This window comes from Scyliorhinus torazame, chromosome 1, assembly GCF_047496885.1.
Source record: "Scyliorhinus torazame isolate Kashiwa2021f chromosome 1, sScyTor2.1, whole genome shotgun sequence".
NCBI classification, from domain to species: domain Eukaryota; kingdom Metazoa; phylum Chordata; class Chondrichthyes; order Carcharhiniformes; family Scyliorhinidae; genus Scyliorhinus; species Scyliorhinus torazame.
In genome coordinates this window covers 56,580,629-56,603,008 of record NC_092707.1, presented here as the reverse complement: position 1 = coordinate 56,603,008, position 22,380 = coordinate 56,580,629, and the positions used below count along the sequence as shown (strand labels likewise).

At 47.5% G+C, this 22,380-nt stretch overlaps 1 protein-coding gene across 4 annotated transcripts in view; it reads left to right on the top strand.

Moving 5' to 3' along the window:
- The window catches only part of LOC140407971 (calcium/calmodulin-dependent protein kinase kinase 2-like), a 217,390-nt gene that overhangs the window by 43,444 nt on the left and 151,566 nt on the right, over positions 1-22,380 (top strand). The window lies entirely within an intron of this gene.

Here is a 22,380-nt window from a genome sequence, read left to right as displayed (position 1 = left end):
CTGAGCCTTAAATTTTTAAATGATGGAACCACAACCCTTTCAGATAAAGAATTCCAAAGATTCACTACCCTTTGAGTGAAGACATTTCTCCTCCTCTCAGTCCCGAATGATTGGCCCCTTATCTTAAAAATGTTCACTCTTCTTCAAAATTCCCCAGCCTGAGGAAACAATGGTCAGTATGTTCCCTGACAGGCAACAACATTGGCCTGGCCAATCTACCTAACCTGCGCAACTTTGGACTGTGGGAGGACACCGAAACACTCGAAGGAAACCCACACAAACAGTCACCCAAGGCCTGAATTGAACCCGGGTTCCTGGCACTATGAGGCAACATTGCTTTTTAAAAAAAATAAATTGAGAGCAATTATTTTTGTTCCAATTAAGGGGCAATTTAGCGTGGCCAATCCACCTAACCTGCGCATCTTTGGGTTGTGGGGGTGAAACCGAGGCAGACATGGGGAGAATGTGCAAACTCCACACGGACCGTGACACAGGGCCGGGATTCGATCCCAGGTCCTCAGCGCCGTAGTCCACTGCGCCGTAGTCCACTGCTACCCACTGCGCCATGTGCCGCCCCCGTGAGGCAACATTGCTAACCACCGTGCCATTAAGGTGTGTAAGGAGGTTTTTATATACCGCTGCAGGTTTAAAATAGCAAATGTATAATCTACGTGTTGGAAATATGCAATGGGTAAGAGGTTAGGTGTCATTCCATTAAAGAAGCATTTCTCGTGACCAACATTACCTTTGATTTAGCCATTGGACCTGCTCAACAGTCCTGATTGTGCAAAGAATTGCACTGAAAACCAATTTTTAAAAATTATTTTAAAATATTTTTTAATTTTCCTTTTTCACATTCTATCCCAAATTTACACCCAACGATAAACAATAATCAGTAATTAATGTAATGTCAATCACCATATTAATAACAACGATCCCATCCTCCCACCCAACCCCAGACATTGGCCTGCATGTTAACATAAACAAATGACAAAACGGAATCAGGAATCACCCACAGTCACCATTAACACATACAGTCCCTCTCCCTCCCAGCCCCCCCCCGCAATGTTCGATGTGATCTAATTCTCAAAAGTGCATAATGAATAACGCCCATGAATTGTAGAACCCCTCCATCCTTCCCCTCAGTTCAAATTTGACCTTTTCAAGCGTCAAGAATTCCAGCAGGTCCCCCCCCGCCATGCCAGGGCATAGGGTAGAGAGGTTAATCTCCACCCTAACAGGATCCGCCTTCGGGCGATCAACGAGGCGAAGGCTACAACATCTGCCTCCTCACCTGTTTCCAACCCGGGTGATCTGACACCACGAATATGGCCTCCCGAGGGCCCGGGTCCAGTTTCACGTGCACCACCTAAGAGATTACCCTAAACACCGAAACACCTCCTTCCAGTAATCCTCCAGCTTTGGGCAGGACCAAAACATATGAACGTGGTTAGCGGGGCTCCGCCCTGCAAAGTTCACACACATCTTCTAGCCCCTCAAAAGAGCCGGCTCATCCTCGCCCTTGTAAGGTGCGCTCTATACACCACCTTCAGCTGTATCAGCCCCAATATAGAACATACAGTGCAGAAGGAGGCCATTCGGCCCATTGAATCTGCACCGACCCACTTAAGCCCTCACTTCCACCCTATCCCCGTAACCCGATAACCCCTCCTAACCTTTTTGGTCACTAAGGGCAATTTATCAATTGGTCGGTAAAGGCCAATCCAGGGAGGAAACCGGAGCACCCGGAGGAAACCCACGCAGATACGGGGAGAATGTGCAGACTGCGCACAGACAATGACCCAGCGGGGAATCAAACCTGGGACCCTGGCATTGTGAAGCAACAGTGCTATCCACTTGTGCTACCATGTTGCCCTACCGCACACGAGGTGGGAAAACCAATTTAAGATTGTCAGTTGGACTCGCAGTGTGGCTATCTTGCACATGCTAGAAGCCACACATAGCCACACACACAGCCTGTCCTTTGCATACAAAATGAACATGCCCATTCATGCGAAAATCAATCAGAATTGACCTGTACTGCGCTGCCTGTTTGAATTTGACAAAGCTGGGCAGTTAACTGTTTTGTGCTGCATTCTCCATGGCAACACCTCCACGATTAGAGTCCACTTCCCAATCAACCAATCACTTGTCATGCAGTATAAATTGTTGTTCCCCTGTTATAGCTGGTAAATTCTTGCAAGCTGAGTGAGATGAGCTTAAGATGAAAAATTTTGATAACATGGACTGAATGAAATGAGTTCAAGATGAAAAACTTTGATAACCTGTTTCCTTTTTTTAAGCAAATAAAATTCTTGTTTGGGACAGGTGTCAGTCACTTTCAAATTTAATATGGAATTCTATTATATTATGATCTCTTCTTTCAGGTGGATTATTTACTATGAGATTACTAATAAACCCTTCCTCATTGCACAGTATTAAATCTCAAATAGCATTAGCCCAATTTAGTTCACAACATATTGCTTCTGGAAACATTCTACAAACTCATCCTCCAGACCACCTTTGCCGATTTGGATAAAATGAGTTTAATGTTATTCTTTTAATCATTATTTGCATAGACTTTATTAGCTGATGCACAATTACCATCAAACTCTCTGTTCCTTCCTGTTCCTGTTTGTCTTTACCCAAATGACAACACTGCTTTGTTGCCCCAACTTCTATCAATCGTACCGTCCCCACCCACCTTTTACTTTAAAGCCCGATACACACCCCTAATTATACCATTCGCAAGGACACTGATCTCAACCCACTTTAAGTGGAACCCATTCCAAAGGAATAGCTTCTCCTATCCTGAGTACTGGTGCCAGTGCACAAGGAATCAAAACTCCCACAGTCAGGTACGTGCTTAGTTTTGTAGTCCGTTTGATCCTATGCCAATTGGCATGTGGCTCGAGTAATAGTCCAGAGATTATTATCTTTGAAGCTCCACATATTATCTTGGACCCCAATGTCTCAGCAGTACATCGTTCCCCATTCTAGCTATGTTGTTGGTTCCTACATGGACCACAACAATTGGATCCTTCCACTCCAGGTTTGTCTCCAACATGAGGAAATGTCCTTAACCCTGGCACTGGACCAGTAGCAGAAGCTTCGGAGCTCTCGGTTACGGCTAAGAGAACAGTATCTATTCCCCTGCCTATACTGTTTCCTATCACTACCGTATTCCTTTTTGCTTACCCCAGTTGAATGTCATCTTGCTCCATGGTGCCATGGACAATTTGCTCATGCAATATGTCCCCTCCTTCATCACTACACACTGGATCCTCCTGCCTGATTTGCAGTCGCACCCTCCTGACCCTGATCATTGACCAATTCTAAAGTTCTGCTTAACATAAGGGTGTAACTACCTCCTGGAACAATGCATCCAGATAACTGTCCTTCCAGGTGTCCTGCAATGTCTGCAGCTCTGATTCCAGTCCAGCAGCCATGAAGCATAGTTTCTCAAGCTACAGCCACCTACCACAGGTATGGTTATTTGGGCTTGCATTGGACTCCATATTATGCTATTGTATCTGAACAATACCTTTTTAAAAAATGTTTTTATTCTCCATTTTCACATTTTCCTTCAAAATGTACACCCCACCAACAGGCAACAAACGGTAACAAATACAAAGTCAATACCCTTAACATCAATGATCCCATCCTCCCACCACCCCACCCAACTGTCAATATATGCCTCAAATAAAACAAACCCTCCCTTGGTTGGAGGAAAAAAATAGCGTAAAAGAAAAAGGAGTCCGGAATCGCCCATGGCCCCCATTAACTGATAGAGTCGCCCCCACGACAACATTCAATACCATCAAACCTCCAAAAGAGTACCGTAAATGACAGCCAAGAGTTGTAAACCCCCCCCCCCTCCCCAACTCCTCCCCCTCCACTTCCTCTTGTAAAACTCCTCCCCCCAACCTTTGTTCCTTCCCCCCCCAAATTCCACCCCGGCTAGACCACTCGGACCCTGTTCTGGCAGGGTCCAATGGGCGCAGCCCCTCCCCCCACCTCACTCCCGTTCACTGGCCGGCTTAAACCGGCCAGCGTGGAGGCCTCCGCCCGGGTCCCTTTCCCCCTTGCCCGGCCCCAGGAAAAACCCAGAAGTCCCCTTTTAGCACACAAACCCCGCATATCCACCTGTACCCCAAAGAGCTGAAAAATACCTTTTCGCTAGTTGTATGAAAATAATTAATATTGTACAAAGAGGAATTCCAAAGTCGTTGGGCAAACCCTGAATAGTCACTGTTGGAAAACAAATGTGAAATATTTCAAGGGTTTGTTTTCAAAACCAATGTCTACTGTTACAAAATATTCAAAGCTTGAAATGTAGTCCATAAATCTGAGAGACATGCTGGTCAACATTTAATCATCTATTTTAGCAAATAGCACTGGACATTCTGGAAAATTTTCATTCTCAATAATGCAAACTGTATTGTCGACTCTGTATTAGATCAGCAACCCGTATAGAAAACCAGAAATACATTCATGTTGATCCTTGGGGCCTCCTGGATCGGCTTCTCTCTCTTACTCTGTGGATTAACTGATTGAATTGTTGTGAGAGTTTCTTCCAGGTGCCTGACTGCATTGCGTGGAAAGTGTTACAAAATGGCTGAGTGCATCACGTAAATCATAGGAGCTACAATGTTGCATGCTGTTTGCCTTGTTTCTTTAGTGACTAATCTCTCTGAGTTGAGTTTTCCCCACGACTGAACATCAAAATGTTAGCTTGAAAACCAGTTATTGTGAAGCTGGAGCACTAGCCCTGCCAGAGCTCCCAAGAATTTCACTCTTTAGTTATCCTTGATAGAAATTCATACATACCCATTGGGTGAGGGCAGAATTGAGCTTGGCTGTGACCTCTTTCCACCTTTTGGTTAGAAAAGCTTCCAAAACTTTAAATGCACTCTGGTTATGGCATCAAAGCATATCCAGCACATGCAACAATATCCCACAAGGAGTGAAAGTTTTCAGAAAGGAAAGGGAGAATGGTGAGGAAGGAACACCCAAACGAAAAATATTGCTGAAAGAAGCAGCAGAGCTAGACCATTAATGCCTCTCTGTTTTTAGAATCTTCTGGTGCTAATTTCTTATCACTGAAATATGTAACTTACAAATGTTGGATTCAAACTATAATTCACACTCCAGACAGTCCTTGACTTTACTACACTCAGTGATTTGGCCTCTACAGCCTTCTGCGCCAAAGAGTTCCACAGATTCACCACCCTCTGGCTGAAGAAATTTCCCCTCATCTCTGTTTTAAAGGATCGTCCCTTTAGTCTCAGATGGTGTCCTCTGGTTCTCGTTTTTCCTACAGGTGGAAACGTCCTCTACACGTCTACTCTATCCAGGCCTCGCAATATCCTGTAAGTTTAAATAAGATAGCCCCTCATCCTTCTAAACTCCCAACAAGTACAGACCCAGAGTTCTCAACTGTTCCTCATAAGACAAGTTCTTCATTCCAGAGATAATTCTTGTGAACCTCCTCTGGACCCTTTCCAAGGCCAGCACATCCTTCCTTAGATACAGGGCCCAAAACTGCTCACAATACTCCAAATGGGGTCTGACCAGAGTCTTATTCAGCCTCAGAAGTACCTCCCTGGTCTTGTATTCTAGCCCTCTTGACCATGAATGCTAACATTGCATTTGCCTTCTTAACTGCTGACTGAACCTGCGCGTTAGCCTTAAGAGAATCGTAAGCAAGGACTCCCAAGTCCCTTTGTGCTTCTGATTTCCTAAGCATTTCCCCATTTAGAAAATAGTCTATGCCTAAATTCCTCCTTCCAAAGTGCATAACCTCACACTTTTCCACATTGTATTTCATTTGCCACTTCATTTCCCACTCTCCTAGCTTGTCCAAAACCTTCTATAGCCCCCTTGCTTCCTCAATACTACCTGTCCCTCTACCGATCTTTGTATCATCTGCAAACTGAGCAACACTGCCTTCAGTTCCTTCATCCAGATCATTAATATATATCATGAAAAGTTGTGGTCCCAGCACAGACCCCTGAGGCACACCACTAGTCACCGGCTGCCATCCTGAAAAAGACCCTTTTATCCCCACTCTCTGCCTTCTGCCAGTCAGCCAATCCTCTATCCATGCCAGAATCATACCCTTAACACCATGGGCTTTTAACTTATTTAACAGTCTCCTATGCGGCACCTTGTCAAAGGTTTTCTGGAAATCTAAATAAATCACGTTCACTGGTTCTCCTTTGTCTAACTTCCTTGTTACCTCCTCAAAGAACTCTAACAGATTTGTCAGACACAAGCTCCCTTTGACAAAGCCGTGCTGACTCAGTCCTATTTTACCATGCACCATTATTGTGGGAACTAGTGGTGCCCTATAGTGGTTGTGTTACACTGAGATGTAATAATTAACCACTTACTTGTCTACATGTACACATATCACTACAGCACTTATGTTTATGAATTGATACCCTGTTTTGACTTTATAACGTCAGCTTTGACTTTACTGCACTGTGCGAGTGAACAGTTCATAAGACCATAAGACATAGGAGCGGAAGTAAGGCCATTCGGCCCATCGAGTCCACTCCACCATTCAATCATGGCTGATTTCAACTCCATTTACCCGCGCTCTCTCCATAGCCCTTAATTCCTCGAGAAATCAAGAATTTATCAACTTCTGTCTTAAAGACACTCAACGTCCCGGCCTCCACCACCCTCTGTGGCAATGAATTCCACAGACCCACCACTCTCTGGCTGAAGAAATTTCTCCTCATCTCTGTTCTAAAGTGACTCCCTTTTATTCTAAGGCTGTGCCCCCGGGTCCTAGTCTCCCCTGCTAATGGAAACAACTTCCCTACATCCACCCTATCTAAGCCATTCATTATCTTGTAAGTTTCTATTAGATCTCCCCTCAACCTCCTAAACTCCAATGAATATAATCCCAGGATCCTCAGAAGCTCATCGTATGTTAGGCCTACCATTCCTGGGATAATCCGTGTGAATCTCCGCTGGACCCGCTCCAGTGCCAGTATATCCTTCCTGAGGTGTGGGGCCCAAAATTGCTCACAGTATTCTAAATGGGGCCTAACTAATGCTTTATAAAGCTTCAGAAGTACATCCCTGCTTTTATATTCCAAGCCTCTTGAGATGAATGACAACATTGCATTTGCTTTCTTAATTACGGACTCAACCTGCAAGTTTACCTTTAGAGAATCCTGGACTAGGACTCCCAAGTCCCTTTGCACTTCAGCATTATGAATTTTGTCACCGTTTAGAAAATAGTCCACGTTTCTATTCTTTTTTCCAAAGTGCAAGACCTCGCACTTGCCCACGTTGAATTTCATCAGCCATTTCTTGGACCACTCTCCTAAACTGTCTAAATCTTTCTGCAGCCTCCCCACCTCCTCCATACTACCTGCCCCTCCACCTATCTTTGTATCATCGGCAAACTTAGCCAGAATGCCCCCAGTGCCGTCACCTAGATCGTTAATATATAAAGAGAACAGCTGTGGCCCCAACACTGAACCCTGCGGGACACCACTCGTCACCAGTTGCCATTCCGAAAAAGAACCTTTTATCCCAACTCTCTGCCTTCTGCCTGACAGCCAATCGTCAATCCATGTTAGTACCTTGCCTCGAATGCCATGGGCCCTTATTTTACTCAGCAGTCTCCCGTGAGGCACCTTATCAAAGGCCTTTTGGAAGTCAAGATAGATAACATCCATTTGCTCTCCTTGGTCTAACCTATTTGTTATCTCTTCAAAGAACTCTAACAGGTTTGTCAGGCACGACCTCCCCTTACTAAATCCATGCTGACTTGTCCTAATCCGACCCTGCACTTCCAAGAATTTAGAAATCTCATCCTTAACAATGGATTCTAGAATCTTGCCAACAACCGAGGTTAGGCTAATTGCCTTTAATTTTCCATCTTTTTCCTTGTTCCCTTCTTGAACAGGGGGGTTACAACAGCGATTTTCCAATCCTCTGGGACTTTCCCTGACTCCAGTGAGTTTTGAAAGATCATAACTAACGCCTCCATTTCTTCAGCTATCTCCTTTAGAACTCTAGGATGTAGCCCATCTGGGCCCGGAGATTTATCAATTTTTAGACCTCTTAGTTTCTCTAGCACTTTCTCCTTTGTGATAGCTACCATATTCAACTCTGCCCCCTGACTCTCCGGAATTGTTGGGATATTACTCATGTCTTCTACTGTGAAGACTGACGCAAAGTACTTATTTAGTTCCTCAGCTATTTCCTTGTCTCCCATCACTAGATTACCAGCGTCATTTTGGAGCGGCCCAATGTCAACTTTTGCCTCCCGTTTGTTTTTAATGTATTTAAAGAAACTTTTACTATCATTCTCAATGTTACTGGCTAGCCTACCTTCATATTTGATTCTCTCTTTCCTTATTTCTCTCTTTGTTATCCTCTGTTTGTTTTTGTAGCCTTCCCAATCTTCTGACTTCCCACTACTCTTTGCCACATTATAGGCTTTCTCTTTTGCTTTGATGCATTCCCTAACTTCCTTTGTCAGCAATGGCTGCCCAATCCCCCCTCTGATAACCTTTCTTTTCTTTGGGATGAACCTCTGTACTGTGTCCTCAATTACTCCCAGAAACTCCTGCCATTGCTGTTCTACTGTCTTTCCCACTAGGCTCTGCTCCCAGTCGATTTCCGTCAGTTCCTCCCTCATGCCCCTGTAGTTACCTTTATTTAACTGTAACACCTTTACATCTGATTCTACCTTCTTTCTTTCAAATTGGAGATTGAATTCTCCCATATTATGATCGCTGCCTCCTAAGTGCTCCCTTACTTTAAGATCTTTAATCAAGTCTGGCTCATTACATAACACTAAGTCCAGAATGGCCTGTTCCCTCGTGGGCTCCATCACAAGCTGTTCCAAAAAGCCCTCCTGTAAACATTCAATGAAGTCCCTTTCCTTGGGTCCACTGGCAGCATTATTTACCCAGTCCACCTGCATATTGAAGTCCCCCATGATCACTGTGACCTTGCCTTTCTGACATGCACTTTCTATTTCATGGTGCATTTTGTGCCCCTGGTCCTGACCACTGTTAGGAGGCCTGTACATAACTCCCATTATGTTTTTTTTGCCTTTGTGGTTCCTCAACTCTACCCACACAGACTCCACATCATCTGACCCTATGTCGTTTAATGCTATTGATTTAATTTCATTCCTAATTAACAAGGCAACCCCGCCCCCTCTGCCTACCTCTCTGTCTTTTCAATAGGTTGTGAATCCCTGGATGTTTAAATGCCAGTCCTGAACCCCCTGCAACCATGTCTCTGTGATGCCTACCACATCATACCTGCCAGTCACAATCTGGGCCACAAGCTCATCTACCTTGTTCCGTACACTGCGCGCATTTAAATATAGCACCTTTAATTCCCTATTGACCGTCCCTTTTTGTTTTCTTAGTGTGGTGGACCTTGGTTTACTGAGCCTTTCCATACACTGTGTCATATTTTGTGGGATGGGGACTATCGTAACCTCTCCTGAGTTTTGTCTTTTCGTGCTTTTTTGTATTCCTAAGCAGCTACGCTTCCCACTGATTACTTCACCTCTTGGTTCCCTGACTTTCCCTTCCCCCCCAATCTTTAGTTTAAAGTCCTATTGACCACCCTATTTACTCTTTTCGCCAGAACACTGGTCCCAGCTCGGTTCAGGTGGAGACCATCCCAACGGTATAGGTCCCCCCTGTCCCAAAACTGATGCCAGTGTCCCATGAAAAGGAACCCCTCTTTCCCACACCACTCTTTCAGCCACGTGTTAACTTCCCTTATTCTTGCCTCCCTATGCCAATTTGCACGTGGCTCGGGCAGTAATCCGGAGATTATGACCCTTGAGGACCTGTTTTTTAATTTGAATCCTAGCTCTTTATAATCTCTAAACAGGTCCTCTTTCCTAGACTTGCCTATGTTGTTGGTACCGACATGGACCACAACAACTGGATCCTCTCCCTCCCTCTCCAGTATCCTTTCAAGCCAGTCAGAGATGTCCAACACCCTAGCACTGGGCAGGCAACATACCATGCGGGACTCTTTATCCTGCTCACAAAGGATACTATCTATCCCCCTGATAATAGAATCCCCTACAACTACAACTTGCCTATTTACTCCCTCCCCTTGAATGGCCTGCTGAACCATGGTGCCTTGGTCAGCTGACTCATCCTTCCTGCAGCCCTGTTCGCCATCCACACAGGGAGCAAGTGCCTCATACCTGTTGGACAGAGTCAAGGGCTGAGGCTCCTGAGTTCCTGACTGCTGGTTCCCTTTACCTGCCTGACTTGCAGTCACACCCTGCTGTCCCTGGCCACTGGCAGGATTTAAACTACTTACTCTGACAGGTGTGACTGCCTCCTGAAACACAGTGTCTGGGTAAGTCTCCCCCTCCCGGATGTGCCTCAGTGTTTGAAGCTCAGACTCCAGCTCATCAACTCTGAGCCGGAGCTCTTCGAGCAGCCAACACTTACTGCAGATGTGGTCGCTGCAGCTCGCAATGGGATCTGCCAGCTCCCACATCAAGCAGCTCAAGCACATCACCTGACCAGCCATCACTAATTAATTAATTAGTTTAATTTAAGTTTACGAGTTTAGCTGTGTTTTAAAAAAAAATTGGGGGCAGATTTGCTATCAACCAATCAGATCACGGCTTCCCTCTGATGTCACTTTTGGAAAAGAAAACTGTAAAGCAGGAAAATCATGTCTCACAAATTTGATTGAGTTTTTTGAGGGAGTGACCAAGAAGGTAGATGAGGGCAGTGCAGTAGACGTTGTCTACATGGACTTTAGCAAAGCCTTTGACAAGGTACCGCATGGTAGGTTGTTGCAGAAGGTTAAAGCTCACGGGATCCAGGGTGAGGTTGCCAATTGGATTCAAAATTGGCTGGACGACAGAAGGCAGAGGGTGGTTGTAGAGGGTTGTTTTTCAAACTGGAGGCCTGTGACCAGTGGTGTGCCTCAGGGATCGGTGCTGGGTCCACTGTTATTTGTGATTTATATTAATGATTTGGATGAGAATTTAGGAGGCATGGTTAGTAAGTTTGCAGATGACACCAAGATTGGTGGCACAGTGGATAGTGAAGAAGGTTATCTAGGATTGCAACGGGATCTTGATCAATTAGGCCAGTGGGCCGACGAATGGCAGATGGAGTTTAATTTAGATAAATGTGAGGTGATGCATTTTGGCAGATCGAATCAGGCCAGGACCTACTCAGTTAATGGTATGGCGTTGGGGAGAGTTATAGAACAAAGAGATCTAGGAGTACAGGTTCATAGCTCCTTGAAGGTGGAGTCGCAGGTGGACAGGGTGGTGAAGAAGGCATTCGGCATGCTTGGTTTCATTGGTCAGAACATTGAATATAGGAGTTGGGACGTCTTGTTGAAGTTGTACAAGACATTGGTACGGCCACACTTGGAATACTGTGTGCAGTTCTGGTCACCCTATTATAGAAAGGATATTATTAAACTAGAAAGAGTGCAGAAAAGATTTACTAGGATGTTGCCGGGACTTGATGGTTTGAGTTATAAGGAGAGGCTGGATAGACTGGGACTTTTTTCCCTGGAGCGTAGGAGGCTTAGGGGTGATCTTATAGAGGTTTATAAAATAATGAGGGGCATAGATAAGGTAGATAGTCAACATCTTTTCCCAAAGGTAGGGGAGTCTAAAACTAGAGGGCATAGGTTTAAGGTGAGAGGGGAGAGATTCAGAAGGGCCCAGAGGGGCAATTTCTTCACTCAGAGGGTAGTGAGTGTCTGGAATGGGCTGCCAGAGGTAGTAGTAGAGGCGGGTACAATTGTGTCTTTCAAAAAGCATTTAGATGGTTACATGGGTAAGATGGGTATAGAGGGTTATGGGCCAAGTGCGGGCAACTGGGACTAGCTTAATGGTAAAAACTGGGCGGCATGGACTGGTTGGGCCGAAGGGCCTGTTTCCATGCTGTAAACTTCTATGATTCTATGATTCTATAAGTTACCGTTAGGTTTTTATACTCCCAGAGACTGCTCCTCCTCCTCCAAACGGCTCCCAAAATTAGGCCCGAAGAAAGAGAGAGAACAAAACAGTCGGGAAAAAGCACCTTCTCCCACTCTTCACCGAATTACCTCACTGCACCAAATTACCAAATTCTCACTCTGTCTGTGTCTCACTCACTCAGGCTGTGTCTCCTTGACCTGCACAATCCTTTCTAATGTGCGCTTTCTGTCTGTCTTTAATACAGACTTTAGGATGACTCACACTAAAACTTCAAAGAGAAGAATACAATGTGTACCTTTGTGCCGTGCCCCTTAACAGGCCTCAGGTGACTGCCAGATAACTGCCTCTCAGCAATTAGGGTGGGGGCAGCTTCAGCCAATCAGACACTAATCTACACTGCACTTTTAACTGAAAAACAGCACAATTAGATGAACCACTTACCTTTCCTGGTTACCTCACTGCACCAAATTACCAAATTCTCACTCTGTGTCTCACTCACTCAGGCTATGTCTCCTTCATAAGTGCGCATCAACATTCTGCGACACCCATCTCCCTGACTCAAGACACTCAGTTGCTGTTCCGACACATTTTTACTTGGAGAATCTTTGTGTTTCCAAACCTTTTCTTCAAATTTAAAGTTTTTAATATTTTATTGCTATCATCCATTTCTTATAATGGATTGAGTACAACATTTTGTGTTATTTTGGCCATGGTTCAAGAACCAATCTTCAGTTTATAGCATTGTTCTTACTGGAAAATCAGCTTAGACAAATGCGGTTTACAGGAACCAATTGTGTCGTAAGTCCAAGGACTGCCTGTAAATGGCCTCTGTTTTAGCACAACTGCCCTTCTGTTTACCAGATTGTTCTACTGGAAATCAAAGACTCTGCCCCAACAATGAACCACAATATAACTTGCTGCCTTCCCACAGTTGGATTTTTTAATTCAAGTAATAAATCTGGAATTGAAAACTAGTCTCAGTAATGGTGACCATGAAACTATCATCAGTTGTTGTAAAAACACATCTGGTTTACTCTTATCTTTTAGTCAGGAAACCGGACACCCTTACCCAGTCTGACTTTCCTGGAACTCTAGACCTAAAGCAAAGTAGTTGACTCTTAACTACTCTCTGCAATGTCCTAGCAAACCAGTCTGTTCAAGGGCAATTAGATATGGGCAACAAATGCTGACTCTGCCAGCGATGCCCACATGAATGTATAAAAAAAACAATTTAGATCATCCCCTGCTTTCCTCCTTGGTCCACCCAAATAAAAGACAATTTATGTTTACACTGGATGTCACAATGCACAAGCCAATTAAAATTTAAATTGGCAAACCTGAGTCTGCAAAGAGAAAGCTTCAGGTTTTCAACCTCCGCTTGGCTATGCAGGAAGGTGCTTAGTGGAGGTTGGATAGCCCTCTCTGAAATGAGTAAATCAAAGGATACTTAACCATCAGGACATACTCGTATCTAATGACCAGTGAATAGAATTCAAGTGAGGAGTTGGGCAGGCTGGGCTTGTGGTGGAATTCTAACTTGCAGGAATTTTAAATACTCAGTTTAAATGTTTGTTTATTTGAAAAGAAATGCTTGCCTTCTAATTTGTACCTCGGTACAGCGCATTTCTATATTTGGAGATACTCATGATTCCCAGTGTCCTTACTGTTGCAGAGAAATTTTTTAAATAGCAACAGTTCAGAACTCCTCTGTCCCCCATCATGGCTTCAGCAATTTATTTTAAAGTTTCTTCGGTCTGTGTTTGCATTTCTTATTCACCAGAGGGGCTGGTTTAGCACACTGGGCTAAATCGCTGGCTTTTAAAGCAGACCAAGGCAGGCCAGCAGCACAGTTCGATTCCCGTACCAGCCTCCCCAAACAGGAGCCGGAATATGGCGACTAGGAGCTTTTCACAGTAACTTCATTGACGCCTACTCGTGACAATAAGCGATTTTCATTTCATTTCAGTGCCCAGCAGTGTTCGTAAGCCTTTGAATCCCAAGATGTTTCAAGGAACAGTTTCTCTTCGGTTACCCCTGATTTGAGGATCACATCTACTGAGGGTGGCAAGTTTCTGCCTTCAGCCTTCCAAGTGGCAGAACAGGCTGATTCTTGATCCATAGGTCTTTGAGCAGATGGGGCATGATATCCCATGAGATAATGGGATCTGGAGTGCGAGGTTTGCTTTAATTTCTTTCCTGCTCTGCTGCTCAGCCTCATCATTAAGACATTGCGGGTCAAAGTGTAATGTAAACCTTCATGGACAAGCTGCCGCCATTCTGAATGATTGGCAGCAAATTTCTCCCAGCCATTAATAGCAATGCTATTAATTCTCCTTGCTTCAAGGAGAACTACAGAGTGTTTTTTCAAGTGTTTGCTTTGTCCTCCCTTGGCTGGCTATTTGAGAGTTGAGAACACAGGACATTGCAGTGGAGATGCTTTGTGGCCATCCACACACAATGTCCATTCCACCTAAGTTGATTTTGCATAAATGTTGCCTGAGTGCTTGAGGTGCTGGTTCAAACGTGCCTCCAAGAATCCAGAGGATGAGGCAGAGACTTACTGATGAGATTTTTCTAGCGCTCTTTTGTCTCGCTGATGCACCATCCAGTCTTGATGCAGTGCGGGAATGTGGTGACGACAACTGCTCTATACCTAACTTGAGGTATTTGTTATCAAACACTTGCTGCTGAAGTTTGTAGAAGGTTACACTGACTGGGTCTCCTGATCAATAGTGGCCTTTTGAGAGAGATGGTTGCCAAGGTATGGGGGTGTGGGAATGGTTCGCAAAGGTTTTTCCCAGTTGGCCTTGCAGCAGCTGCTAGTCCAGAGACACATCAGTGAGAGGTCGGGGGAAAATATGATAGGGCCACATTGTCATGGGTACAATATGGATTGCCCACCGCTGCCAATCTCTCTGCTGCAAACTGGAGCCTTGGAATATATCAAACACAAGTCATTCCTGCAGGGGCTGCAACGAAAGGGAAGGGTCACCCTATCTTCTTTTCCCTTTTCTCCCCCACCCCACCCCACCCCTCACTACCACCACTTCTTGTTTGACCCACATTGGTGGTACAATTGCAAGATCAAAATGGCCAGTTCACCAAGGCAACATTATATTAAATGTTAATAGAAATGTATCCCGGGAAATATTGTTGGTACTCGAACAGAAACAACAGAACAAAGTTGTGGAACAGGCCTATTGTGCCTGCCAATGTGAACATTTTCAATAATAAGTATTTTTCAAAATGAACCATTTATTTATGTTCGATAACATCGCTTTTCATTGGTTTTTTACTTCAGGCAGTGGGTAAGATGTCACGGCAAAGAATGCAATGGACAGTATAGTTTTGACCTTGTTTTTTTTTTGTAGTAACAAAATCTAGTGTGCAGTCAATAGCTCAGCAGAAAATCCTATCTGCTTGTAAACTGAGAATACTGCTTGTGCCTGATTTGTGATTGAAGGATTGTTAAAGACAGCAGTATTGTATTCAGAATAGATGTTATTCTCAGATTATGATTAACCTCTGGAATGCTACTGTAGCGCACAAAGACTCCGTGAGATGAATAGAGTGAAGTCGATGAGGCTTTATTAAGCGTGTCTGTTCCCCCGCAGCTCAATAGTACAATGGCCTGCGGGGGAGGACTCCGGCTTCTTATACTCCGCCTTCAGGGCGGAGCTAGAGGTCAATGGCCAACCAGGACCCGGGATCTGTCAGCCAATGACATTAGGGCTTCCAGTCCCACATGACCCCCAATACATACTACCACATTCACCCCTTGTCAAAAATGAACCCGGCGGGGTGATGCTTCGTATGGTGGTAAGGGTTTACAGGGCTGGTCCTGGGAGGGAAAAAAAAAAACATTCACATGGCAATACAGTATTGTACAATTTTGTCCTGTTTCGACTATTTACAGAGGGTATAGGGAGAAAAGCAAAATGTTCTTGTGAAAAGTCCATATTTTGATTTAGATCGACGCCACGAGTTGGTTGGGCGGTCTGGTCGTCCGTGTCAATCGCCTCGGCCCCAGTGGTGGTGGTGGTGCTTGTACCGGTGTTGTCGTCTCCGGGAGCCTTACGGTTTCAGCTTGGGCTTTATTCTTGGTCGGGCCTGAGGGGAGGGGAACCGATCCTCCTGGGAAGGGGGCGGTCGCGGGGTGCGGCGGTGGCAGGAAGGGGGGGGGGGTTGGGTGAATGGTGTCGGGGGGGGGGGGGGGGGGGTGTGCGTGTTGCCGGCGGGCGCTAGATCCCGCAGGGAGACCGTGTCCTGTCGGCCGTCGAGGTACTCCACGTAAGCGTACTGCGGGTTCACGTGGAGGAGGTGAACCCTTTCGACCAACGGGTCCGCCTTATGTGCCCGCACATGCTTTCGGAGCAAGATGGGTCCTGGGGCCGCCAGCCAGGTCGGCAGCGACGTTCCAGAGGAGGACCTCCTAGTGAAGACAAGGAGACGCTCATGAGGCGTTTGATTAGTGCTCGTACATAATAACGACCGGATGGAGTGGAGAGCGTCCGGGAGGACCTCCTGCCACCGTGAAACTGGGAGGTCCCTGGACCGTAGGGCCAGTAAGACGGCCTTCCAGACCGTGCCGTTCTCCCTCTCTACTTGCCCGTTCCCCCGGGGGTTGTAGCTGGTCGTCCTGCTTGAGGCTATGCCCTTACTGAGCAGGAACTGGCGCAGCTCGTCACTCATGAAAGAGGACCCCCTGTCACTGTGGACGTATGCGGGGTAACCGAACAGTGTGAAGATGCTGTTCAGGGCTTTAATGACTGTGGCCGCGGTCATGTCAGAGCAGGGAATGGCAAAAGGGAAGCGGGAGTATTCGTCCACCACATTAAGAAAATATGCGTTGCGGTCGGTGGAGGGGAGGGGCCCTTTGAAATCGAGACTAAGGCGTTCAAAGGGGCGGGAAGCCTTAATCAGGTGCGCTCCATCCGGCCTGAAAAAATGCGGTTTGCATTCCGCGCAGATGTGGCAGTCCCTTGTGACTGTACGGACCTCCTCTAAAGAGTATGGGAGATCGCGGGACTTGATGAAGTGGAAAAGTCGAGTGACCCCCGGGTGGCAGAGGTCCTCGTGGAGGGTTTGGAGGCGGTTAATTTGTGCGTTGGCACATGTGCCGCGGGATAGGGCATCGGACGGCTCGTTCAGCTTTCCGGGACAATACAAAATCTCGTAGTTGAAGGTGGAGAGCTCGATCCTCCACCTTAAGATCTTGTCGTTTTTGATTTTGCCCCGCAATGCATTATCTTTTTTTTTTTAAAATAATATTTTATTGAAAATTTTTGGTCAACCAACACAGTACATTGTGCATCCTTTACACAACATTGTAACAATACAGATAATAATGACCTTTTTTATTTAAACAAAAACAACAACAAATAAATAAATATTAAATAACAAAAAATAGAAACTAGCCCTAATTGGCAACTGCCTTGTCTCAGGCCACCCCCCCCCCCCCCCCCCCCCCCAAATCCTGGGCCGCTGCTGCTGCCTTCTTTGTTTTCCCCCATCTATCCGCAAGATATTCGACGAACGGTTGCCACCGCCTAGTAAACCCTTAAGCCGACCCCCTTAGGACGAACTTAATCCGCTCTAACTTTATGAACCCCGCCATATCATTTATCCAGGTCTCCACCCCCGGGGGCTTGGCTTCTTTCCACATTAGCAATATTCTGCGCCGGGCTACTAGGGACGCAAAGGCCAAAACATCGGCCTCTTTCGCCTCCTGCACTCCCGGCTCTTGTGCAACCCCAAATATAGCCAACCCCCAGCTTGGTTCGACCCGGACTCCTACTACTTTCGAAAGCACCTTTGTCACCCCCATCCAAACCCCTGTAGTGCCGGGCATGACCAAAACATATGGGTATGATTCGCTGGGCTTCTCGAGCACCTCGCACACCTATCCTCCACCCCAAAAAATTTACTGAGCCGTGTTCCAGTCATATGTGCCCTGTGTAATACCTTAAACTGAATCAGGCTTAGCCTGGCGCACGAGGACGACGAGTTTACCCTGTTTAGGGCATCTGCCCACATCCCCTCCTCGATCTCCTCCCCTAGCTCTTCTTCCCATTTCCCTTTTAGTTCGTCCATCATAGTCTCCCCTTCGTCTCTCATTTCCCTATATATATCCGACACCTTACCGTCCCCCACCCATTTCTTTGAGATGACTCTGTCCTGCACCTCTTGTGTCGGGAGCTGCGGGAATTCCCTCACCTGTTGCCTCGCAAAAGCCCTCAGTTGCATATACCTGAATGCATTCCCTTGGGGCAACCCATATTTCTCGGTCAGCGCTCCCAAACTCGCAAACTTCCCATCCACAAATAGATCTTTCAATTGCGTTATACCTGCTCTTTGCCACATTCCATATCCCCCATCCATTCCCCCCGGGGCAAACCTATGGTTGTTTCTTATCGGGGACCCCCCCAGTGCTCCGGTCTTTCCCCTATGTCGTCTCCACTGTCCCCAAATCTTCAGTGTAGCTACCACCACCGGACTCGTGGTATAGTTCCTTGGTGAGAACGGCAATGGGGCTGTCACCATAGCCTGCAGGCTGGTCCCCCTACAGGACGCCCTCTCTAATCTCTTCCACGCCGCTCCTTCCTCCTCTCCCATCCACTTACTCACCATTGAAATATTAGCGGCCCAATAATATTCACTTAGGCTCGGTAGTGCCATCTCCCCCCTATCCCTACTACGCTGTAAGAATCCCTTCCTCACTCTCTGAGTCTTCCCGGCCCAAACAAAACCCATGATACTCTTTTCTATCCTTTTGAAAAAAGCCTTCGTGATCACCACCGGGAGGCACTGAAACACAAAGAGGAAGCTCGGGAGGACCACCATCTTAACCGCCTGCACCCTCCCTGCCATTGACAATGCTACCATATCCCATCTCTTGAAATCTTCCTCCATCTGTTCCACCAACCGCGTCAAATTTAGCCTGTGCAATGTGCCCCAATTCTTAGCTATCTGGATCCCCAGGTAACGAAAGTCTCTTGTTACCTTCCTCAATGGTAGGTCTTCTATTTCTCTACTCTGCTCCCCTGGATGCACCACAAACAGCTCACTCTTCCCCATGTTCAATTTATACCCTGAAAAATCCCCAAATTCCCCAAGTATCCGCATTATTTCTGGCATCCCCTCCGCTGGATCCGCCACATATAGTAGCAGATCATCCGCATATAAAGATACCCGGTGTTCTTCTCCTCCCCTAAGTATCCCCCTCCATCTCTTGGAACCTCTCAGCGCTATCGCCAGGGGCTCAATCGCCAGTGCAAACAGTAATGGGGACAGAGGACATCCCTGCCTTGTCCCTCTATGGAGCCGAAAATATGCCGATCCCCGTCCATTCGTGACCACACTCGCCACTGGGGCCCTATACAACAGCTGCACCCATCTAACATACCCCTCTCCGAACCCAAATCTCCTCAACACCTCCCACAGATAATCCCATTCCACTCTATCAAATGCTTTCTCGGCATCCATCGCCACTACTATCTCCGTTTCACCCTCTGGTGGGGCCATCATCATTACCCCTAACAACCTCCGTATGTTCGTGTTCAGCTGTCTCCCCTTCACAAACCCAGTTTGGTCCTCATGAACCACCCCCGGGACACATTCCTCTATTCTCATTGCCATTACCTTGGCCAGGACCTTGGCATCCACATTGAGGAGGGAAATTGGTCTGTAGGACCCGCATTGTAGCGGATCCTTTTCCTTCTTTAAAAGAAGCGATATCATTGCTTCTGACATAGTCGGGGGCAGTTGTCCCCTTTCCTTTGCCTCGTTAAAGGTCCTCGTCAGTAGCGGGGCGAGGAAGTCCAAATATTTTCTGTAAAATTCAACTGGGAATCCGTCCGGTCCCGGGGCCTTTCCCGTCTGCATGTTCCTAATTCCTTTCACCACTTCTTCTACCGTGATCTGTGCTCCCAATCCCATCCTTTCCTGCTCTTCCACCTTGGGAATTTCCAGCCGATCCAAAAAATCCATCATTCTCTCCCTCCCATCCGGGGGTTGAGCTTCATACAATTTTTTATAAAGTGTCTTGAACACTTCATTCACTCTCTCCGCTCCCCGCTCCGTCTCTCCATCTTCGTCTCTCACCCCCCCCTATTTCCCTCGCTGCTCCCCTTTTCCTCAATTGGTGTGCCAGCAATCTGCTCGCCTTCTCTCCATATTCATACTGTACACCCTGCGCCTTCCTCCATTGTGCCTCTGCAGTGCCTGTGGTCAGCAAGTCAAATTCCACATGCAGCCTTTGCCTTTCCCTATACAGTCCCTCCTCCGGTGCTTCCGCATATTGTCTGTCTACCCTCAAAAGTTCTTGCAGCAACCGCTCCCGTTCCTTACTTTCCTGCTTCCCTTTATGTGTCCTTATTGATATCAGCTCCCCCCTAACTCCCGCAGTGCATTATCGAACATGAAGGCTACCGACCGTTGGTCAGTGAGGAGAGTGAATCTCCTGCCGGCCAGGTAATGCCTCCAATGTCGCACAGCTTCCACTATGGCTTGGGCTTCCTTTTCCACTGAGGAGTGGCGGATTTCTGAGGCGTGGAGGGTCCGGGAGAAAAAAGCCACGGGTCTGCCCGCTTGGTTAAGGGTGGCCGCTAGAGCTACGTCGGAGGCGTCGCTCTCGACCTGGAAGGGGAGGGACTCGTCGATGGCGCGCATCGTGGCCTTTGCGATATCCGCTTTGATGCGGCTGAAGGCCTGGCAAGCCTCTGTCGACTGAGGGAAGGTCGTGGTCTGTATTAGGGGGCGGGCCTTGTCTGCGTACTGGGGGACCCACTGGGCGAAGTATGAAAAGAACCCCAGGCAGCGTTTCAGGGCTTTTGGGCAGTGCGGGAGGGGGAATTCCATGCGGGCACGCATACGTTCGGGGTCGGGGCCTATTATCCCATTGCGCACTACGTGTCCCAGAATGGCTAGCCGATTGGTGCTAAAAACGCACTTGTCCTCGTTGTACGTGAGGTTCAAGGCTTTGGTGGTCTGGAGGAATTTTTGGAGGTTGGCGTCGTGGTCCTGCTGGTCGTGGCCGCAGATGGTTACATTGTCGAGATACGGGAACGTGGCCCGCAACCCATGTTGATCAACCATTCGGTCCATCTCCCGTTGGAAGACCGAGACCCCGTTTGTGACGCCAAAAGGGACCCTTACGAAATGGTATAATCGCCCGTCTGCCTCGAAGGCTGTGTACTTGCGGTCACTTGGGCGGATGGGGAGCTGATGGTAGGCGGACTTGAGGTCCACGGTGGAGAAGACTTTATATTGGGCAATCCGATTGACCATGTCGGATATGCGGGGGAGAGGGTACGCGTCTAGTTGTGTGTACCTGTTGATGGTCTGGCTATAGTCTATGACCATCCTTTGTTTCTCCCCTGTCTTCACTACTACCACCTGCGCTCTCCAGGGACTATTGCTGGCCTGGATTATGCCCTCCTTTAGTAGCCGCTGGACTTCGGACCGAATGAAGGTCCGGTCCTGGGCGCTGTACCGTCTGCTCCTAGTGGCGACGGGTTTGCAATCCGGGGTGAGGTTCGCAAACAAGGACGGGGGTTGCACCTTGAGGGTTGCGAGGCCGCAGATAGTGAGTGGGGGTATTGGGCCGCCGAATTTGAACGCAAGGCTCTGTAGATTGCATTGGAAATCTAACCCCAGTAAGGTGGGGGCACAGAGTTGGGGAAGGACGTTTAGTTTGTAGTTTTTGAACTCCCTCCCCTGCACCGTTAGGGTAACTTTGCAGAATCCTTGGATCTGTACGGAGTGGGATCCTGCAGCTAGGGAAATCTTTTGTGCGCTGGGATAGGTGGTCAAGGAACAGCGTCTTACCGTGTCGGGGTGGATAAAGCTCTCCGTGCTCCCGGAGTCGACTAGGCATGGTGTCTCGTGGCCGTTTATTAGCACCGTTGTCGTCGTCGTCTGGAGTGTCCGGGGCCGAGCTTGATCGAGCGTAATTGAAGCGAGACGTGGTTGTAGTAGTGGAGTGGGGTCCGTTGTTGCTGTCCAAGATGGCGTCGGGGATGGACAAAATGGCCGGCCCCATACATCGCACGTGGCTGGGGGGAGTCACAAGATGGCGGCGGGGGTGGACAAAATGGCCGCCCCCACGCGTCGTACAGGTCTGGGGCGGTCCAAGATGGCGGCGCCCTTCCTCCCCTCGTGGTGGCCGGGACCCAAAATGGCGGCGTCTGCGGGTCGCACATGGGGCACTGGGGGGGCTGGGAGCGCTAGGACCGCGCGGAGCTCCCTCACCGGGGACAGCGGTGGTCGGGACCCAAGTTGATGGCGCCGGCGGGTCAGACGTGGGGCGCGGGTTGGGGGTTAGGGGGGCGTTAGGGACTCGCAAAACTCCCTCTTCTCCGTGGAGACTGGTGGCCGGGACCCAAAGCGGTAGCGCCGGCGGGTCATACATG